Here is a 21219-nt window from a genome sequence, read left to right as displayed (position 1 = left end):
GCTCTACATTTCAGAGTACAGAAGCTATGAAATCAGAACCGTGCTTTTGGATAACTTTCCTATTAAACTCGTAAACTATAAGAATCCCTTGAGTTACTGTGACAACTATCCCCAAACAGCAGAATTTTTGTCCTTAATTGTATTCTGTGTCCCTTTTGCAGTATGAATTCATCAATAACATCACATCCAACTGACAGTTTAAAACTCAAGAAACCACTTTTCTCCAGGGTACAGATAGAATATGGATGTAGTGGGGAGGATATTGAACTTCCTGTCAGAAGACCAGGGCTCTCTTATCAAAGTCTGCCACTTACTATGTGCTCTTGGACAAGTGGCTGACCTTCCATGACATTTCCTGTAAAATGTTGGTGATAATAGCCTTCTTCATAGGGGTGTTGTTAGAATTAAATGAAGCAAGTGGTATAGCATTTGAAAGTACTTTGCAAATACCACAATGTAATGCAAATGGAAGTTATATTATTATAGACACCAGGTTGGTTAAATTCTAGTCCTCTTTCCTTAAGGAGTTCTTTGCCTTACATGCTCCCCAAGATTATCTGTCTCTTATGTGTTTAACCCCTTTATTTTATCCATATAGCCTTTTAAGGGTCATATTCAGTTAGTTTGCTTGATAACATCCCAGAATTTGGATCCAAATGTTGGGCTCGGCCTGTTTCCAGTAACCTAAGTCCACTGTCCTTCCTCACACTACCCTATGAATCTACTCAAATTCATTCCTTACAAGTTTCTTGTATAGCTTATGCACAGCTCTCCTCTTCTTGACTCTGGCTTTATTAGCATAATCCTTGTTATTGTTCATAATACTCAAGTTTCTCTAACTTATCGTCAGATACCCCAGATAAAGAGCTAGATAACAAATTATTCCAATAAATAGATATTTAGACAGACAGGTAGGTCAGTAGATGGTAGATGGATGATAGATGATAGATAGATGTAAAAAAAACAAACAATACCAAAGATCTGAAACACACAAGGGAGATATCTCAGGCTGTTTTTTGGAAGAGAGACAGTAAGCAGAGATGGTAAGGTGAGTATCAGGATGCCAGACATGTGTGTGCCCAGAGAGAAGTTGCTGAAATCACGAAGTCTGCGCTCAAGTACATAGTGCTGGCCACATGGGGCTAGAAACTTGGAACTCAGGGGGACTCCTGGGAGACCCTCCTCATATACAGCTTGGGCCCCAGGCGGCACTCTATCAAGTAAACCTAAACAGTTCCTCTTCTTCTGCCAACTATATCAGGGAGGTCTGCCTTAGGCAGGTCCAAAGGGGAAAGGGAAACTGAGACAAAAGGAAATGAAGCTAACTCTGGTAGCTTGGGAGCTCCTGGTTCTGATCATCTCTACGACGATCCTGAGTATCATATGCATGGGCTGGGGACATGGGCAGAGACTCTCCAACCCTGAACTTAGCCCACAGCAGCTCAATCTGAGGGCACCTGTCAATACCTGGCAAAAACAGAGTAAAGCCTCTCTACTCCCACAAATAACTTTTCAAGAATAAGAAGCCAGCACTTAGTCACATATTATACAAGAAAATAAGGTGGCACACAGGCGTGAATAAAACCACAGACAGAAGAAACAGACCTAACAATGATTCCATATATTTGAACTCAGTCTGGGAGGGGAGGACATGAACATATACAAGTCAGATTCAAAACAGAGCAACTTTCAAACTGAGAGACGTGTAGAATGCCACTTAGGATGGGGGAGGACTGCCCTCTGCATGGGGAGGCTTTGTATCATAACCACAGCTCGGCCATCTGCGTTGTTCCGGGACAAAAGATGCTAAGAGGTCAAATGATGATGGATACAAAGAAAGCACTGAGCCAGGTGAAGTCAAAGAGAAGGGTTATACCTTATCACCTGCTAGCATTATCAATGTCTCTAAGCCTCAGTCTCCCTATCGGTAAATGGGATGGTAAATATTTCAAGGAAGATTTTGAAAGCGAAATGAGTTGACTTATACAAAAGCTTGACATACCAAGTCATGCAGGAAACACCAAAGACCACCCTTAAGCTCATCAGTTCAAATCTCAAAAACTATGAACAAACCAATTTCCTGCTGGATAGCTTTACATCCAAAGAAAATGCCTGTAGTATGGACAATCAGAAGCAAGTTCAGAAAGACTGAGATCTCTTGCAATTTTCAGTGGTCAGGAAATCTCCAGAGCACTGAGAAAAGAGTAATCCAAACTGATCAGCCCAGAGGCCCTTGTCAATGGAGGGCCAAGCCTTCCTCCCCACTGTAGTAACCAATCAAGAGAGCACAGAGCCACTGTGATTGTAGGGTTTCCTCCACCTGTGAAGACCATCACTCTCTGCATGAAGAGGAAGAGTGAGCAGCAATCAAGATAATGCAGCCTGAGTCATTTCTAGCTGGTGCCCTTATAAATATGCTTCAGTTGTCCAGAATAATTGCTTCTGGTAAAGGCCAAACATACAATTCTGACAGGGATGTCCTTATGAGTTTGTGTTGCTTGTAAACCTGTCAGAATGGATGCCTCCTTGTATTTCCATCTCTAAACCAAGCTAACAAGTCAAGCTATTTTTCAGGAAATCATTCCATGTGTTGCATTAAAAGCCAAGTTTGAAAGCTCTATGAGCCCCTGGGTACCTATGATTTTAATGAGTTGGCTTCATCTTTTCCTCCAATAAGGTAGACATTCAGTCTCCACTACTCTCTGTCTGTCACCCAAACCTGCTCCCCCTTTTGTGTTTTCCATCTTGGTAAAAGCTACCAGTAGTTATCTGGTAGTTCTGGAACCTGAGAATTGTCCTCCAACATTCTCTGTTCTGAAGCATCCACAACTAACTGACCAGCTATCCTAACACTGTATTCTGAAGATCTCAAGGCAATGACTGCATCTCCATGTGCATGATTACTGCCCGGTCAGACCCTCAGCCTGTCTCACTGGGGCAAAATCTAAAGGTCTCTTCACTGCCTCTTGGTCTCACCTCCCAGAACCGCCCTCCCCCAACAGACTGCTCACTAGAAAACAGAAACTGGTTCACTGTCTTCTTTAAAATTATTCACTGGATCCCATCACCTTTAAGAAGAAATTCAAACCTATCAGTATTGTACACAAGCCCTTCCAACACATCATTTTCTCCCTGTACCATCTCTGCACCCCCCCCCAGATCCTCCATGTGCTGTGGCTGTACAGAACTACTTGCCAATCAGGATACGAGGACCTGGCCCCACCACCACCACCACCACCCCCAGGTCTGAGTGGTTTGTCTCCCTAATAAGCTTCTCTATGTATCCTCTCTCCCATTCTCCACTGATTCATCTGGTTGATTTCTAATCATCCTTCATGACTCAACTGAAACGTTAAATTATTGGGAGGCTTCTTGCTACCTTCCCTCTATACTCCTATAGAATTCCTGTGAAAGCTAAATGAGCCTCCAGGGACCTGGGGCTTTAATTAGGCTGGTTTCATGTTTTTGTTGTTCCTATTTGTTGTTCCTCAGTCTTAGCGCTACTGACATTTGAGCTGGGTCATTCTTTGTGGGGACCATCTTGCACATCTTAAGGTGTTTTGTAGCATCCCTGCCCTCTACCCATGAGATACCAGTAGTACCTCCCACTGAAAATGTCACCAGATATTGCCAAATGTCCCTTATGGGGCATTGAGAACCACTGCTACAGTATTCTACAGACACCATTCCATGGCTCTATTAGAATTGTAGCTTATTTGACCATCCTCCCCATTCAGAAGGACCTCCTTGTTGGCAAAAACTACTTTTCCCTCATTGGTGCAACCCCAGTGCCTAGAACAGTTCCTATCACATAATAGGTAATTGATAAATATTTGTTGAATGAAAATAAATGAAGAACCAAACGTTAAGCAATCATCAGATAGCACTGCTCTACATTCTCAGATATACCCTGAAGAAATCTCATGATGTAAAGTACACAGTCAGGGGCCAAGAAAACAAAACTCTGAGCTCTTAGAATCACAGACAGAATGAAAAGAGATTTAGGAGTCAATTAGCTCCCCGACCAATTTCTTTGATGATTTCAGAAAGCACAGACACAAACATATAAAGTGGCTTTGCTTATGCCACTTACAGTATATGCAACAGAAACTCGGAATCTCCCACTGACCCTGGCCAAACTACCTGCTTCACAGTACGTGCAAACAGAAGAACTCATATCAACTTCATCTGCCAGTGGATAGAGACTTTAGGCAGCATCTTTGAATCTATCCTGATGGCATAGCTGAGATTTCTCTCACTGTGGTAATTTTGAGATCCATTTGAAACTTTGGTAAACTTCAGCCACATTGGAGGCTATCACTTTGCATGGGCAGCCATATAAACTATTTATGGCATTCCCATTTTAGACCATCTTGTTCTGAGTTCTTCACCCATTCTGGTTTAAACACGATACTCCAGGATATCAAAGATGAGAGGCAAGTGCTGAAGATGACATATCCCAAGACTCGGATGCTCAGCTGGAGGAAAATAAACCAATCTAAACAAAGCCATAAAATTCCCATTAGACTAGACATTTCCACCCCCCCACATCCATAACAATGATATTCTGCCTTGAGAAGCTCACTCCTCACCTCAAGCTCAGAGAACAGCTCAGTTTCTGCTCTTCCAGGACCCAACACTACAGACCAGACCCAAGTTGTAAGAATGATATACTTGTAAACTTAAAATGGACAGGTAGTACCATTAAGCATTTTCAAGGCCATACAATTCATATTCTGGGAACCACGGGGATGAGATAACCGTGGAATTCATAAAGTGCTGACAGCAGAGCTGCTTACCCAAGAGATGGGTCCACTGAACGGTGACCTCTTTTTTTCATCTCCTGTGGTGTAAAAGCTTCCTCTCATGTGTGCTAGCAAAAACAGGCAGAGATTGTCTTTCATTTGTGGTTATACAAGCTCCTTGAAATGGGAGGAGAGGGGTTTTTGTTACCCGGAGGTTTTGACTGAGATAATATATTTCCTCCTCTTCATTTCTGGGACAGAAAAAAAAAAGTTAGAAGATTAGGCTATAGAAACCCAAGTGCTTTTTGAAAGAAGATAACATTTTTAAAAATGTGGAACTAAAGGAGCCTTCCAGACTGTGCATGGTTTAGTGATGATGAAGATGAAAGTGGGTGATACAGAGCATTTCAAATAGCCTGGGTCTTGTCCAAATCCTGAAATGGGCTTTATGGCCCAGCTGAGGCAAAGCCATCTCAGTCAGAACTCTAGAAACTGTCTGAAAAGAATTCACTAATTGCCACTGCAATTTCCAATAAAGAGTAAAACTGACCTTGGAAACATCCATGGTGTCAGTATTTCTGAAACACCTCCTTTTTTCAAACACTGGCCATCCTGCTAGCATTAATCCCTATGATTCCAAACCTGGCTCTAGTTGAAAGGGGAGTCCCACCTATGATGTATTAATACATAATGAATCTTCATAATCTTGCATTTGAAAATCCTTGGAACCACCTGGCATTAGAGCTAATCTTCCTGAGGCAGGAAATTAACACCTTACCAAGATGTAAATGGAAACATGCCCATCTCTCTAGACAGAGACTGATAGAGACGGAGTTCTCTTTGAAGTTTGTTTTCCTTCTTTGGATCTGACATGCATTCATCATTATATTTGCATCCTTTTTTTTTTTTTTTTCATTTTTACCTTGAATTTCCCTGATGTTCAGTTATTCTTGCTCAAATGAGGACAAGTAAATTGAGATATGGGCTTGTTGTGTGATAGATGATATAAGACCCTTCTGTCGTGTGGCTGACCCTTATCTAGCTTTTCTTCTCTTCCAACTCCACACCTCCCCCAGGACCTCAGTTATTATCTCTACACCGATAAATGCCAAATGTGTATCTTGAGCCCAGATCTCTTGTTTTCATGTAATGCTTCTCCATCCCACTAGGATAATCAAAGGACATCTCAAAGTCAATGTATATGAAACCAAACTCAACTCTCCTTTGGCTTCCAAACTTCCTGTGCTCTGTAACTCAATGACATGTTAATCTACTTATTTGTCCAAAGCAGAAAAGGAGTCACGTTTGACTCATTTTTCTCTCTTACATCACATCCAACAATAAATCGTAAGTCCTGTCAATTCTCCTCTTTGATATTTCTCAAATCTGTGCTAGTTCTAGTGCCATTAAGTTCAAGCCATTGTCATCTTTTGCATTGCCTGCTAACTTGTTCCCCTTCCTTCATCCTGACGCCCTCTAAATCAACCTTCAAGTATAAACCAGGGCAATCGCCCTAAAAAAACAAGTCTAATCTGTCTGCTCTGCTTCAAACTCTTTTATTAATTTTATTGTTTTCTGGATACAGTTTCTTTTTTATTTCATTTTTTTAAAGATTTTATTTATTTATTTGACAGACAGAGAGAGAGCACAAGAAGGCAGAGTGGCAGGCAGGGGGAGAGAGAGAAGCAGGCTCCCCACCGAGCAAGGAGTCCAATGTGGGACTCTATCCCAGGACCCTGGGATCATGACCTGGTCCAAAGGCAGCTGCTTAACCAACTGAGCCACCCAGGTGTCCCTGGATACAGTTTCTTAACAACTGAGTTCCTGCTTTCCCTCTCTGCCTGCATTACCTCTCTTTACCTTTAACTCTATGCCTTAAGCATATTGTACCACTTGTAATTTGCCAAAAGGCCATATATCTCTGGTTTCTTAAGGTCTACGGATATCAGAGGGGGAGACAAACCATGAGAGACTGTGGACTCTGAGAAACAAACTGAAAGTTTTGGAGGGGAGGGTGGTAGGGGGATGGGAGAGCTGGAGGTGGATATTAAGGAGGGCACATATTGCATGGAGCACTGGGTGTGGTGCATAAACCATGAATCTTGAACACTGAAAAAAATAAAATTTTTTTTAAAAAAAGGTCCTATGGACAGCTTCTCCCTTTACCTGGAAAACACTCTCTTGCTACACTCTTCCTCCCTTATCTAGATAATTAAAAACCATCCCTCAGTTGCCTGCTCAAACACAATCTTTTGAAAGAAGGAATTCCCAGACCACCGATTGTGCCGGATGCCCTCATCCCCAAGCCTGCACTACCTGGCACTCCTATGAAGTCTGCTCCATCACAGCACCCTCTTAATAACCCATGGAGATCTCACTATAAGACAGGTGCCGTGCTAAATGCCTGTATGGGTTATAGCAGAGGTTCTAAATGAAGGCTAATGGGACAAAATTTAATATATGGGTATTTGGTTTGACCTAACAGAGTTTAATGTTATTAATCAAATATTGTTTGTTTCTTTTTTTAAATCAGGATACTTCATAAAAAATCTGGATTTATGGCTTCCTTTGAAAAAAGGATTAAATCTGACAATTCCTCATTTCTAAATGTGGCAACAAGAAGGTATACTTAATCGTGGCTGTACCCCTCAATGGCTGTGTTGGTTTGCTAGGGCAGCCATAACTAAGCACCAGACTCTGTGGCTTAAACAAAAGAAATTATTTTCTCACAGTTCTGGCAACAAAAAGTCCAAAATCAAGGTGTCAGCGGCAGTTGTTTCCTCTGAGGTCTCTCTCTTTGGCTTGCAGAGAGCCACCTTCTTCCTGTGCCCTCACGTAGAATGGTCACAGTACACACACATCCCTGGTGTCTCCCCTATGTGCCCAAATTTCCTCTCTTATAAGAACACCAGTCAGACTGGATTAGGGCCTAGCTTGAAATCTTCACAAACTTAAAGCTCTATCTCCAAATACAGTCACAACCTGAGGTACGTAGGGTTCAACATATGAATTTGTGGGGGACTCAATTCAGTCCATAACAATGGCCTTATACTTCCAGTTATACACAGTCTTCACCATACCCTATTGTCAATCAGACAAGCACTCGTATATCTAGCCCACTTGACTCATCTGAACTTACCCTCTCACTTCCTATAGTCATTTAGGTTCACGAGCCTGCTATCCTCTCACTCTTTTATAAAATTTTTGTGAAATAAATCTCACTGTTTTGTGAAATAAGTTCTCTGACTCCAGGTCCCAAGGTCTTAACTAAATGATACGTGACACTATCTTCCACCATGCAGTACTAATTCCTTTATATTTCTTTCACCCTAGATCTGAGTATCTTAAAAACAAAGGCTTAATCTTATTCATCATGGCAGCCTTAAGACGACAGGGCAGCTTAGTGCAAAGACAGCGACCTCTAGAGCCAGTTTCGATCTTGGCTCTCCTCCATCATAGCTGTGTGACTTTAGACAATTTATTTAATTTTTTTGCATTTCATCTGAAAAAATGGGGATAATAATAGTAGGGTTATTAAGAGAACTACATGAGTTAATAGATAGATAGTACTTAAAACACGACCTGACACATAATAGTTGTCCAATAAATGCTGGCATTATTACTAGTGATGTAATGGCTTTTTTAAAATTTATTAACATATAATGCATTTTTTAAATTTTTTTTAATTTTATTTTTAATAAACATATAATATATTTTTATCCCCAGGGGTACAGGTCTGTGAATCGCCAGGCTTACACACTTCACAGCACTCACCATAGCACGTACCCTCCCCAATGTCCATAACCCCACCCACCCTCTCCCAACCCCCCTCCCCCCAATCAACCCTCAGTTTGTTTTGTGAGATTGAGAGTCACTTATGGTTTGTCTCCCTCCCAATCCCATCTTGTTTCATTTACTCTTCTCCTACCCCCTTAACCCCCCATGTTGCATCTCCTCTCCCTCATATCAGGGAGATCATATGATAGTTGTCTTTCTCCAATTGACTTATTTCACTAAGCATGATACCCTCTAGTTCCATCCACGTCGTCGCAAATGGCAAGATGTCATTTCTTTTGATGGCTGCATAGTATTCCATTGTATATATATACCACTTCTTCTTTATCCATTCATCTGTTGATGGACACTAGGTTCTTTCCATAGTTTGGCTATTGTACACATTGCTGCTATAAACATTCGGGTGCACGTGCCCCTTCGGATCACTACGTTCGTATCTTTAGGGTAAATACCCAGCAGTGCAATTGCTGGGTCATAGGGTAGTTCTATTTTCAACATTTTGAGGAACCTCCATGCTGTTTTCCAGAGTGGTTGCACCAGCTTGCATTCCCACCAACAGTGTAGGAGGGTTCCCCTTTCTCCGCATCCTCGCCAGCATCTGTCATTTCCTGACTTGTTAATTTTAGCCATTCTGACTGGTGTGAAGTGATATCCCATTGTGGTTTTGATTTGTATGCCGAGTGATATGGAGCACTTTTTCATGTGTCTGTTGGCCATCTGGATATCTTCTTTGCAGAAATGTCTGTTCATGTCTTCTGCCCATTTCTTGATTGGATTATTTGTTCTTTGGGTGTTGAGTTTGCTAAGTTCTTTATAGATTTTGGACACTAGCCCTTTATCTGATATGTCGTTTGCAAATATCTTCTCCCATTCTGTCAGTTGTCTTTTGGTTTTGTTAACTGTTTCCTTTGCTGTGCAAAAGCTTTTGATCTTGATGAAATCCCAATAGTTCATTTTTGCCCTTGCTTCCCTTGCCTTTGGCCATGTTCCTAGGAAGATGCTGCTGCGGCTGAGGTCGAAGAGGTTGCTGCCTGTGTTCTCCTCAAGGATTTTGATGGATTCCTTTCTCACATTGAGGTCCTTCATCCATTTTGAGTCTATTTTCCTGTGTGGTGTAAGGAGATGATCCAATTTCATTTTTCTGCATGTGGCTGTCCAATTTTCCCAACACCATTTGTTGAAGAGGCTGTCTTTTTTCCATTGGACACTCTTTCCTGCTTTGTCGAAGATGAGTTGACCATAGAGTTGAGGGTCTATTTCTCGTCTCTCTATTCTGTTCCATTGATCTGTATCTGTTTTTGTGCCAGTACCATGCTGTCTTGATGATGACAGCTTTGTAATAGACCTTGAAGTCCGGAATTGTGATGCCACCAACTTTGGCTTTCTTTTTCAATATTCGTTTGGCTATTCGAGGTCTTTTCTGGTTCCATATAAATTTTAGGATTATTTATTCCATTTCTTTGAAAAAAATGAATGGTATTTTGAGAGGAATTGCATTAAATGTGTAGATTGCTTTAGGTACCATAGACATTTTCACAATATTTATTCTTCCAATCCAGGAGCATGGAACATTTTTCCATTTCTTTGTGTCTTCCTCAATTTCTTTCATGAGTACTTTATAGTTTTCTGAGTATAGATTCTTAGCCTCTTTGGTTAGGTTTATTCCTAGGTATCTTATAGTTTTGGGTGCAATTGTAAATGGGATTGACTCCTTAATTTCTCTTTCTTCTGTCTTGTTGTTGGTGTAGAGAAATGCAACTGATTTCTGGGCATTGATTTTATATCCTGACACTTTACTGAATTCCTGTACAAGTTCTAGCAGTTTTGGAGTGGAGTCTTTTGGGTTTTCCACATATAGTATCATATCATCTGCGAAGAGTGATAGTTTGACTTCTTCTTTGCCAATTTGGATGCCTTTAATTTCCTTTTGTTGTCTGATTGCTGAGGCTAGGACTTCTAGTACTATGTTGAATAGCAGTGGTGATAACGGACATCCCTGCCGTGTTCCTGACCTTAGCGGAAAAGCTTTCAGTTTTTCTCCATTGAGAATGATATTTGCGGTGGGTTTTTCGTAGATGGCAATGATAATATTGAGATATGTGCCCTCTATCCCTACACTTTGCAGAGTTTTGAACAGGAAGGGATGCTGTACTTTGTCAAATGCTTTTTCAGCATCTATGGAGAGTATCATATGGTTCTTGTTCTTTCTTTTATTAATGTGTTGTATCACATTGATTGATTTGCGGATGTTGAACCAACCTTGCAGCCCTGGAATAAATCCCACTTGGTCGTGGTGAATAATCCTTTTAATGTACTGTTGAATCCTATTGGCTAGTATTTTGGTGAGAATTTTTGCATCTGTGTTCATCATAGATATTGGTCTGTAGTTCTCTTTTTTGATGGGATCCTTGTCTGGTTTGGGGATTGAGGTGATGCTGGCCTCATAAAATGAGTTTGGAAGTTTTCCTTCCATTTCTATTTTTTGGAACAGTTTCAGGAGAATAGGAATTAGTTCTTCTTTAAATGTTTGGTAGAATTACCCCGGTAAGCCGTCTGGCTCTGGGCTTTTGTTTGTTTGGAGATTTTTGATGACTGTTTCAATCTCCTTACTGGTTATGGGTCTGTTCAGGATTTCTATTTCTTCCTGGTTCAGTTGTGGTAGTTTATAGGTCTCTAGGAATGCATCCATTTCTTCCAGATTGTCAAATTTGTTGGAGTAGAGTTGCTCATAATATGTTCTTATAATTGTCTGTATTTCTTTGGTGTTATTTGTGATCTCTCCTCTTTCATTCATGATTTTATTTATTTGGGTCCTTTCTCTTTTCTTTTTGATAAGTCTGGCCAGGGGTTTATCGATCTTATTAATTCTTTCAAAGAACCAGCTCCTAGTTTCGTTGATTTGTTCTATTGTTTTTTTGGTTTCTATTTCATTGATTTCTGCTCTGATCTTTATGATTTCTCTTCTCCTGCTGGGTTTAGGGTTTCTTTCTTGTTCTTTCTCTAGCTCTTTTAGGTGTAGGGTTAGGTTGTGTACCTGAGACCTTTCTTGTTTCTTGAGAAAGGCTTGTACCGCTATATATTTTCCTCTCAGGACTGCCTTTGTGTTGTCCCACAGATTCTGAACCGTTGTGTTTTCATTATCATTTGTTTCCATGAATTTTTTTCAATTCTTCTTTAATTTCCTGGTTGACCCATTTATTCTTTAGAAGGATGCTGTTTAGTCTCCATGTATTTGGGTTCTTTCCAAATTTCCTCTTGTGATTGAGTTCTAGCTTCAGAGCATTGTGGTCTGAAAATATGCAGGGAATGATTCCAATCTTTTGATAATGGTTGAGACCTGATTTAGGACTGAGAATGTGGTCTATTCTGGAGAATGTTCCATGTGCACTAGAGAAGAATGTGTATTCTGTTGCTTTGGGATGAAATGTTCTGAATATATCTGTGATGTCCATCTGGTCCAGTGTATCATTTAAGGCCTTGATTTCCTTGTTGAACTTTTGCTTGGATGATCTGTCCATTTCAGTGAGGGGAGTATTAAAATCCCCTACGAATATTGTATTGTTGTCGATGTGTTTCTTTGATTTTGTTATTAATTGGTTTATATAGTTGGCTGCTCCCACGTTAGGGGCATAGATATTTAAAATTGTTAGATCTTCTTGTTGGACAGTTCCTTTGAGTATGATATAGTGTCCTTCCTCATCTCTTATTATAGTCTTTGGCTTAAAATCTAATTGATCTGATATAAGGATTGCCACTCCTGCTTTCTTCTGATGTCCATTAGCATGGTAAATTCTTTTCCACCCCCCTCACTTTAAATCTGGAGGTGTCTTTGGGTTTAAGATGAGTTTCTTGTAGGCAACATATTTTTTGTTTTTTTATCCATTCTGATACCCTGTGTCTTTTGATTGGGGCATTTAGCCCATTAACATTCAGGGTAAGTATTGAGAGATATGAATTTAGTGCCATTGTATTGCCTGTAAGGTGACTGTTATTGTATATTGTTTCTGTTTCTTTCTGATCTACTACTTTTAGGGTCTCTCTTTGCTTAGAGGACCCCTTTCAATATTTCCTGTAGAGCCGGTTTGGTGTTTGCAAATTCTTTCAGTTTTTGTTTGTCCTGGAAGCTTTTAATCTCTCCTTCTATTTTCAATGATAGCCTAGCTGGATATAGTATTCTTGGCTGCATGTTTTTCTCGTTTAGTGCTCTGAATATATCATACCAGCTCTTTCTGGCCTGCCAGGTCTCTGTGGATAAGTCTGCTGCCAATCTAATATTTTTACCATTGTATGTTACAGACTTCTTTTCCTGGGCTGCTTTCAGGATTTTCTCTTTTCACTAAGACTCGTGAATTTTACTATTAGGTGACGGGGTGTGGACCTATTCTTATTGATTTTGAGGGGGGTTCTCTGCACCTCCTGGATTTTGATGCTTGTTCCCTTTCCCATATTGGGGAAATTCTCTCCAATAATTCTCTCCAATATACCTTCTGCTCCCCTCTCTGTTTCCTCTTCTTCTGGAATCCCAATTATTCTAATGTTGTTTCGTCTTATAGTGTCACTTATCTCTCGAATTCTCCCCTCGTGGTCCAGTAGCTGTTTGTCCCTCTTTTGCTCAGCTTCTTTATTCTCTGTCATTTGGTCTTCTATATTGCTAATTCTTTCTTCTGCCTCATTTATCCTAGCAGTGAGAGCCTCCATTTTTGATTGCACCTCATTAATCGCTTTTTTGATTTCAACTTGGTTAGATTTTAGTTCTTTTATTTCTCCAGAAAGGGCTTTTATATCGCCTGAGAGGGTTTCTCTAATATCTTCCATGCCTTTTTCGAGCCCGGCTAGAACCTTGAGAATCGTCATTCTGAACTCTAGATCTGACATATTACCAATGTCTGTATTGATTAGGTCCCTAGCCTTTGGTATTGCCTCTTGTTCTTTTTTTTTGTGATGAATTTTTCTGCCTTGTCATTTTGTCCAGATAAGAGTATATGAAGGAGCAAGTAAAATACTAAAAGGGTGGCAACAACCCCAGGAAAATATGCTTTAGCCAAATCAGAAGAGATCCCAAATCGTGAGGGGGGAGAAAGGGGATAAAAAGAGGTTCAGAAAGAAAAAAAAAAAATTAAAAAAAGAAAACCAATAAAGAAAAAATATAAAAAGGAAAATATATATATATATGTATATATATTAGATAAACTAGTTAAAAAATGTTAAAAAAGAAAAGGGTAAAAGTTAAAAAAACTTAGCAGAAGAAGAGAAAAAAAATTGAAAAAGAAAAAAAAAATTAAATTAGCTGCAAGGCTAAAGAATCATGGGGAGAAAGCCATGAGTTCCATGCTTTGCTTTCTCCTCCTCTGGAATTCTGCTGCTCTCCTTGGTATTGAAACTGCACTCCTTGGTAGGTGAACTTGGTCCTGGCTGGGTTTCTTGTTGATCTTCTGGGGCAGGGGCCTGTTGTAGTGATTCTCAAGTGTCTTTGCCCCAGGCGGAGTTGCACCGCCCTTACCAGGGGCCGGGCTGATTAATCCGCTCGGGTTTGCTTTCGGGAGCTTTCGTTCCCTGAGCGCTTTCCGTAGCGTTCCAGAGGACGGGAATGAAGATGGCGGCCTCCCAGTCTCCGGCCCGGAGGAGCCGAGAGCCCGGGGCCCCACTCCTCAGTGCGCCCTCAGAGAACAGCGCCGATTTACTCCCGTCACCCTCCCTCCGGCCGCGCTCCGAGCTGACCGAGCCTGTGACCGGTTCAAGGTAACCCCGAGCTTAGAGCTCACCCCTCGGCTCTGTCTCTGTAGCCGGCTTCCCCGTTCTAATACCTGTAAGCTCTGCGACACTCAGACACCCCTGATCCTTCTGTGACCCTGCGGGACCTGAGGCGACGCTGACCCCGCGTGGGCTTCACCCCGGTTAAGCCTCTGGAGCGATGTCCCTCAGCGGAACAGACTTTTAAAAGTCCTGATTTTGTGCTCCGTTGCTCCACCACTTGCCGGGAGCCGGCCCCTCCCCCCGCGGTCTATCTTCCCGTCGCTTTGGATTCACTTCTCCGCCAGTCCTACCTTTCAGAAAGTGGTTGATTTTCTGTTTCTAGAATTGCTGTTCTTCTTCTCTTAGATCTCCCGTTGGATCTGTAAGTCTTTGCAATCTTTAGATAAGCTATCTAGCTGATCTCCCGCTACCTGAAGTAGTCTCAGCCTGCTACTTCTCCGCCATCTTGACTCCTCCCATTTTTTTTAATTTTTAAAGTTTTTTTTAATTTTTTTTAGTTTTTTTAAAAACTTATTAACATATAATGCATCATTTGTCTTAGGGGTACAGGTCTGTGAATCATCAGTCTTATATAGTTCATAGCACTCACCATAACAAATACCCTCCCCAATGTCCATCACCCATCCACCCTATCCCTCCCAATGTAATGGCTTTTTATAATATCTCCAAACATTTATTCACATTTATTGAGCCCATAATATATACCAGAGCATAAAAATCATAAAGAATAATGAGATAGGTTGAGAGAGAGAGAATATCAAACATGAACTCTGAATGCAAAGAGACTAATTACAGGTTTGAGTTCAAATGACTATTTGAATATACAATGAAGCTCCTGAAAGATATTTGCCACATACCCATTGGCCTTTAAAACACATTCCATTATTCATTCAACCTAACCCCAGCATCTGGAAAAAAATTAAATAAATAGTCAAAGAGGACTTCACCAAGATGGCAACATAGAAGTCTCCTGAATTTCCCTCCTTGCATGGATGCATCCATATATACAACCACACATGGAGCAATTCCCTCCGTGAGAAATTCAGACACTAACTGAGTGACTTCTACACATCAGGTGACTGACAAAATATCCACATCAAAATGGATAGGAAGGGCTGAGACACACAGTCACCAAAAACCCCAGCCCCCGCACAGCACCATACAATTTAAGGGAACCTTCAATCCCAGCTTCTCCCTGAGGACCAAAGAGTTTGAATCACACATCTAGTACCCCAGCATTTAAGGCTGCCACTGAAACATGGACTTTCAAATCACCTTTTTCTGAGAGCCAGCAGGACTTGCATTCATGAGTCCCATGGGATTACTGCAACCAAAAAGCAGGCTTCAAATGAGCACAAAAGCACACTCACAGCTACATCACTGAATAGGTAAAAATGCTCATCTCCCAGTTTCTGTCTGGAAGGGATCTGACTGCATATTTTCCTGACTTCCTGAGGGTTCTGCTTCTATTCAGCCTCTAGTCTGGGTTCTGACTATGATCCTCCTCAGAGCCCCAAGAGTTACAGCCACTTCCCCCACCTTCTCCCTCCAGTTCATTCCAACAATAAAACCAAGTCCCAGCCTCTCCCTGGAAGGAACTTGTCCACACATCTAGTGCCCCAACTTTTACAGCTGCCACCTGAAGAATGGTCCTTCCAATCACCCATCTCTGATAATTCACAAGGCTCAGTATTCAGGGACCCAAAGCACCTTAGTAAACAAACAGCAATTTTCATATAAATATGCACGTACTCCTTGCAGCTCTCCTCTCCCAGGCTCGGCATACATCAAGCAGGCAAAAACACCCATGTCCCATTTTCTCCCTGGAAACGATTTCACTGCCTATTCTCTCAGATGCTACCTGAGGTTCCATTATCCTGCACTGGGAAGTTAACTAGGATCCTCCTGGGAGCCTTATACAGGTTGTGGTCATGTTCCCTATACCATCTCTCTCCGGCTCCCTCCAACAGCAAAATCAAGCCTCCAGCTTCTTTCTGCAAGGAAACTGTCCACACATCTAACACCCCAACTGTTATGGCTGCCACCCAAGGGACTGGGTCCCAAATCACCTCGCTCTGAGAGCTGATACAGTTTGGCAATCATGAATTCCCCTAGGAATACACAAAAAAAGAAACAATTCTATTTAGGTGCACAAGCTTTCCCAGTGACTATTCAATCTAGCTCAGCACAGAGTAAGAATGAAAAACAGCAACAACAACAACAATAATAACAAAAAGGAAAAACACCTCCTGGTTTATTCTTAATGGGGCTAGACTGTAAATCTAGCATCCTGCATCCCACCTGGAAGGGAAGTTGGGCTTCCAATTATCACGGGTCAGGGAGGTAAAGGGTCAGGCAATTCGTAGCCTTCCAGGAACTACTAATGAGTATTTTCTATGCCTTTGGGATACTGATGGGTGTTGGTACACCTTAACTATGAAGAGCCACTAAGAACAAAAATGGCAGTTTGGACAGTCACAAATGCTTGAGAAGCAACCAGGAGTTGGGTCAGCCTGACTGAGGAGGTCTACCTCCTACACAAGACCAGTCCTTTAACACTGGAAGATGTTGTTCTTTTTTTTTTTTTTTTTTTTTTTGAAGAGGTGGTTCTTTTATCTTATGTGCAGAAACTAACACAGAGAGTTGAGGAAAATTAAGAAACAAGGGAATATGTTCCAAACAAAAGAACAAGAGAAATCTCCAGAAACTAATCTTAATAAAATAGAGACAAGTGATCTATCCAACGGTCATAAAGATGTTCATTGAGGTCAAGAAGAGTAATGCATGAGCAAAGTGAAAATGTCAACAAAGAGATAGAAAATGTTAAGAAATACCAAAAACAAGCAAACAAACAAAGTTGAAGACTATAGTAACTGAACTGAAAAATTCTATAAAAGACTTCAACAGCAGACTACAAATTGGGGGAGGGGCAGAATCAGCAAAATGAAGACAAAAAAGTAGAATTCATCCAATTAACAGTAAGAAAGAAGAAAAAAGAATGAAAGAGAAGGAAATTAGCCTAAGGGATTTATAGGATACCATCAAAAGAACTGGTGTATGCATTTTAGGGATCCCAGAAGGTAAAAGGTGGGTGCAGAAAGCTTATTTAATAAAGAATGGTAAAAAGCATACCTAACCTGGGAAAACAAACATCTGTATCCAGGTAGTCCACAAAGGGGAATATACAAAGGGAAAAGCATAGTCTCTTCAATAAATGGTATTGGGAAAATTGAATATCCACATGCAAAAGAATAAAACTAGACCCCATCTTACAGCATAAACAAAAATCAACTTAAAATGGATGAAAGGTTGAAGATTAAACTTGAAACCATAAAACTATTAGAAGAAAACATAGGCAGTAAGTTCCGTGACATCAGTCTTATCATTAATTTTTGGGATCTGACCCCACAAAAAAGATAACAAAAGCAAGAATAAAGTGAGACTACATCAAAACTTAAAAGCTTCTATGTAGCAAAACAAATCATCAATAAGACGAAAAGTCATCTACAGAATGGGAGACAGTATCTGCAAACCATATAACCAATAGGGGATTAATATCCAAAATATAATAAGAAATTCCTATAACTCAGTAGCAAAAACAAAGAGACAAAAAAAAAAATCCCAGTTACAAAATATGCACAGGAACTGAACAGACATTTTTCCAAAGACTTAAATGGACAAAAGATACACAGAAAGGTGATTGACATAAAAAATCATCAGGGAAGTGCAAATCAAAATCACAAAGAGACTTCACACCTGTTAGAATGTCTACTATCTAAAAGATAAGAGATCACAAATTTTGATGAAGATGTGAAGAAAAGGGAAACTGTGCACTGTTGGTGGGAATGCAAACTGGTGTAGTCACTGTGGAAAACAGTATGGAGTTTCTGGAAGAATTTCAAAATAGAACTATTGTGTGATCCAGCAATCCCACTTCTGGGAATATACCCAAAAGAAACTAAGTCATGTCTCAAAGAGATATATGTACTCCCATGTTCATTGAACCAGGACATGGCCACAATGGAAATGTCCACTAAAGAATTCATGGAAAAAGAATACACAAACACACACACACACACACACACTAGAGTATTGTTTGGTCTTTAAAAAGAAGGGAATCCAAAAAAAAGAAGAAGAAGAAAAAGAAGGGAATCCTGCCATTTGAGATAACATAGATGAACATGGAAGGCATTATGCTAAGTGAAATAAACCAAACGAGAAAGACAAATACTGCATGGTATCATTTATATGTGGAAGCTATACACAGTAAAAAAAAAAAAAAAAAAAAGAAAGAAAGAAAGAAAAGGAAAAAAGTCAAATTCATAGTAACACAGAGTAGAATGGTGATTGCCAGGGGCTGAGGAAATAGAGGTTGGTAAAAGAGTACAAACTTTCAGGTATAAAATAGGTAAGGTCTGAGGGTCTAATGTATAACATGGTGACGACAGTTGATAATACTGTGTAATTTAAATTTACTGAGAAAGTAGAACTTGTGTTCTCACACACACAAAAAGACCACAAGTAAGTATGTGAAGTAATGATGTGTTGATTAACCTGATGGTGGGGGGCACTGGTGTGGCTCTGTCAGTTAAGTGTCCAACTCTTAATTCCCACTCAAGTCATGATCTCAGGGTTGTGGGATCAAACCCCTCATTGGGCTCCTCACTGGGCGTGGAGACTATTTAAGATCCTCTTTCTCCCTCCCTCTCTCTTACTCTAATTAAAAAAAATTTTTTTTAATTAACTTGCTGGTGGGACTCCTTTCACAATATATATATACATCAAATCATCCCATTGTACATTTTAAATATATTACAATTTTGTCAATTATACTTCAGTAAAGCTGAAAAAGAAAAAAAAAGAAGAAGAACAAGGAGTAGGCAAATTCTCTGAAACCCAAACCGGGAAATTTTATTATTTTATGAATGATTTTTTTCATAAATGTTTCTTGAATTGTTAAATCAACAGTATTTTAATATCAATTTTCTCCTTTCTGGTCTATTTCTAATCAGGTATCACATACGTGATTTGCCTTTTGATCATACAGTTGTTTTTAATTGATATATCAGAAGGGACGAAACAAAAGGCTATGTCCAAAATTAAAGTGATAGAATTTCCCATCATTAGCTTTGCCTTATCCTAATCCTAGGCTACAAATCCTGGGGGTTTTTTGTTTGTTTGTTTTTTGGTTCTGTTTTTTTCTGACCAAACTAGTAGTGTCTATTTGGGACTAAGTTTCAGAACTTTGAGCTGTGACTTTAGCTGACCATCAGAGTTTTATCTGGGCCATATGTTCAGTTGGTTAGAACATGCCGATCATCAAGCCCAAGGCCATTTCCCATAGGAACCAGTGTTTCCCCCTGAGAGACAAATGTGCACAGACACGGAGAGTATCCCATCTCTAGCCAGTGATCTCATAAATGCCTGTCCCACTCTCAAGGAGATTGGTATCGCAGTGAATCACAACTCCCATTTTAAGAAGAAGAAGAAGAAGAAGAAGAAGAAGAAGAAGAAGAAGAAGAAGAAGAAGAAGAAGAAGAAGAAGAAGGAGAAGAAGGAGAAGAAGAAGGAGGAGGAGGGGGATGAGGGGGAGGAGGAGGGGGAGGAGGAGGAAGGAGGAGGGGGAGGAGGGGAGGAAGAAGAAAGAAGGAAAAAGAAAACCTTAATCATGTCATCTCAGTCAACAACAATTCTAATGGCTATCACTTATTGCAAACTCACTTCATACCGGACACTCTAACAAATGCTTTTCAGGTTATTTCATTTTATCCTCACAGTGCTACGAGGTATTATCCCAACTTAACCTCCAGAAAACCAAAACAAGCGACTTGGTCAGAGTGTCAGAGCTGAGCGCACTCCCCATCTGATGGGAGACTTCAGAGCCCTTGTGATTTCCTCACCTCTTTTCCAGCATCAGCACCACAGGGCAGCAGGAACTAAAGAGATCTAGGACCTTGTCTTTGCTCTGTCTCAGAGTTTCTGTGGGACCTTGGAAGAGACTGGCCCATTCCATCATGGGAGCTGCAGCAAATGGATTCGCTGTGGGAACACAGGAGTACACTTTGGCATTCACACAGATCTCTCTTCTAGTCTCGATGTTAAGTTAAGTTAAGTTAACTTAACTTAACTCTCTTCTAGTCTCGATGTTAAGTTAAGTTCCAAATTTTCTCTTAAGTGTCTCTGCTTGAAGAACTAATTGGACACATTTCTCTTTCAGTCTATTGTTTACCCTTTGTCTCCACTCCCACCCAGCACTGGTTTCCTGCATTTTCTCACACTCCCAGAATCTCACCCTGGGAAGAGATTGGGCAAGTCAGTTTCTCTAAGTATCAGAAAACGCCTACTGAATAAGGGATTTGGAATAGATTACCTCTAATATACTTTTGAGCTCCTATGCCTTATCATTAATAAAATGATTACTAGAATTCCTACTTCTAGGAAGAAGGAAGTCCTCCCTTCATGGAGAGAAGCATACACATCAGCCCTAAGCCCCAGGTCTTACTTGGTGACAGCTGCTGTACATTTGCCTTCTCACCTATGAAAAATGGAAGGGAGGGTGGAAGGGAGGGAGGGAGGAAGGAGGGGAGAGGAGGGGAGGGGAGAGGAGGAAGGGGAGTAGGGAAGGATGGAAGAAGGAAGAGTAGCCAGACTTCTATTTTAACCCCTCCAGGATCATCTTTTCTTTTCTCACCCAAATTTCAAAAACAAACCCTATTGTTATGCTTTAACAGGATGACTTTGGTCTTGAATGAATGCTCCCCAGGAACATAAAATGGAATAAAAAATAATGAGGAGGAGGGAATCAATTTGAAGTAATTCTGGTTTTATATGATTGTATTTAATCAATTTTTTCTACTCATTATTGCACATTCAATTCAAAGTTTTCATGACCAAAAGGGGGAAAATGCCGGAAGGGATTAATTTC

The sequence above is a fragment of the Enhydra lutris genome, unplaced genomic scaffold, assembly GCF_002288905.1.
Source record: "Enhydra lutris kenyoni isolate GAN:26980312 unplaced genomic scaffold, ASM228890v2 scaffoldscaffold11, whole genome shotgun sequence".
Classification (NCBI taxonomy): Eukaryota; Metazoa; Chordata; class Mammalia; order Carnivora; family Mustelidae; genus Enhydra; species Enhydra lutris.
Note: the sequence above shows the minus strand (reverse complement) of the source record.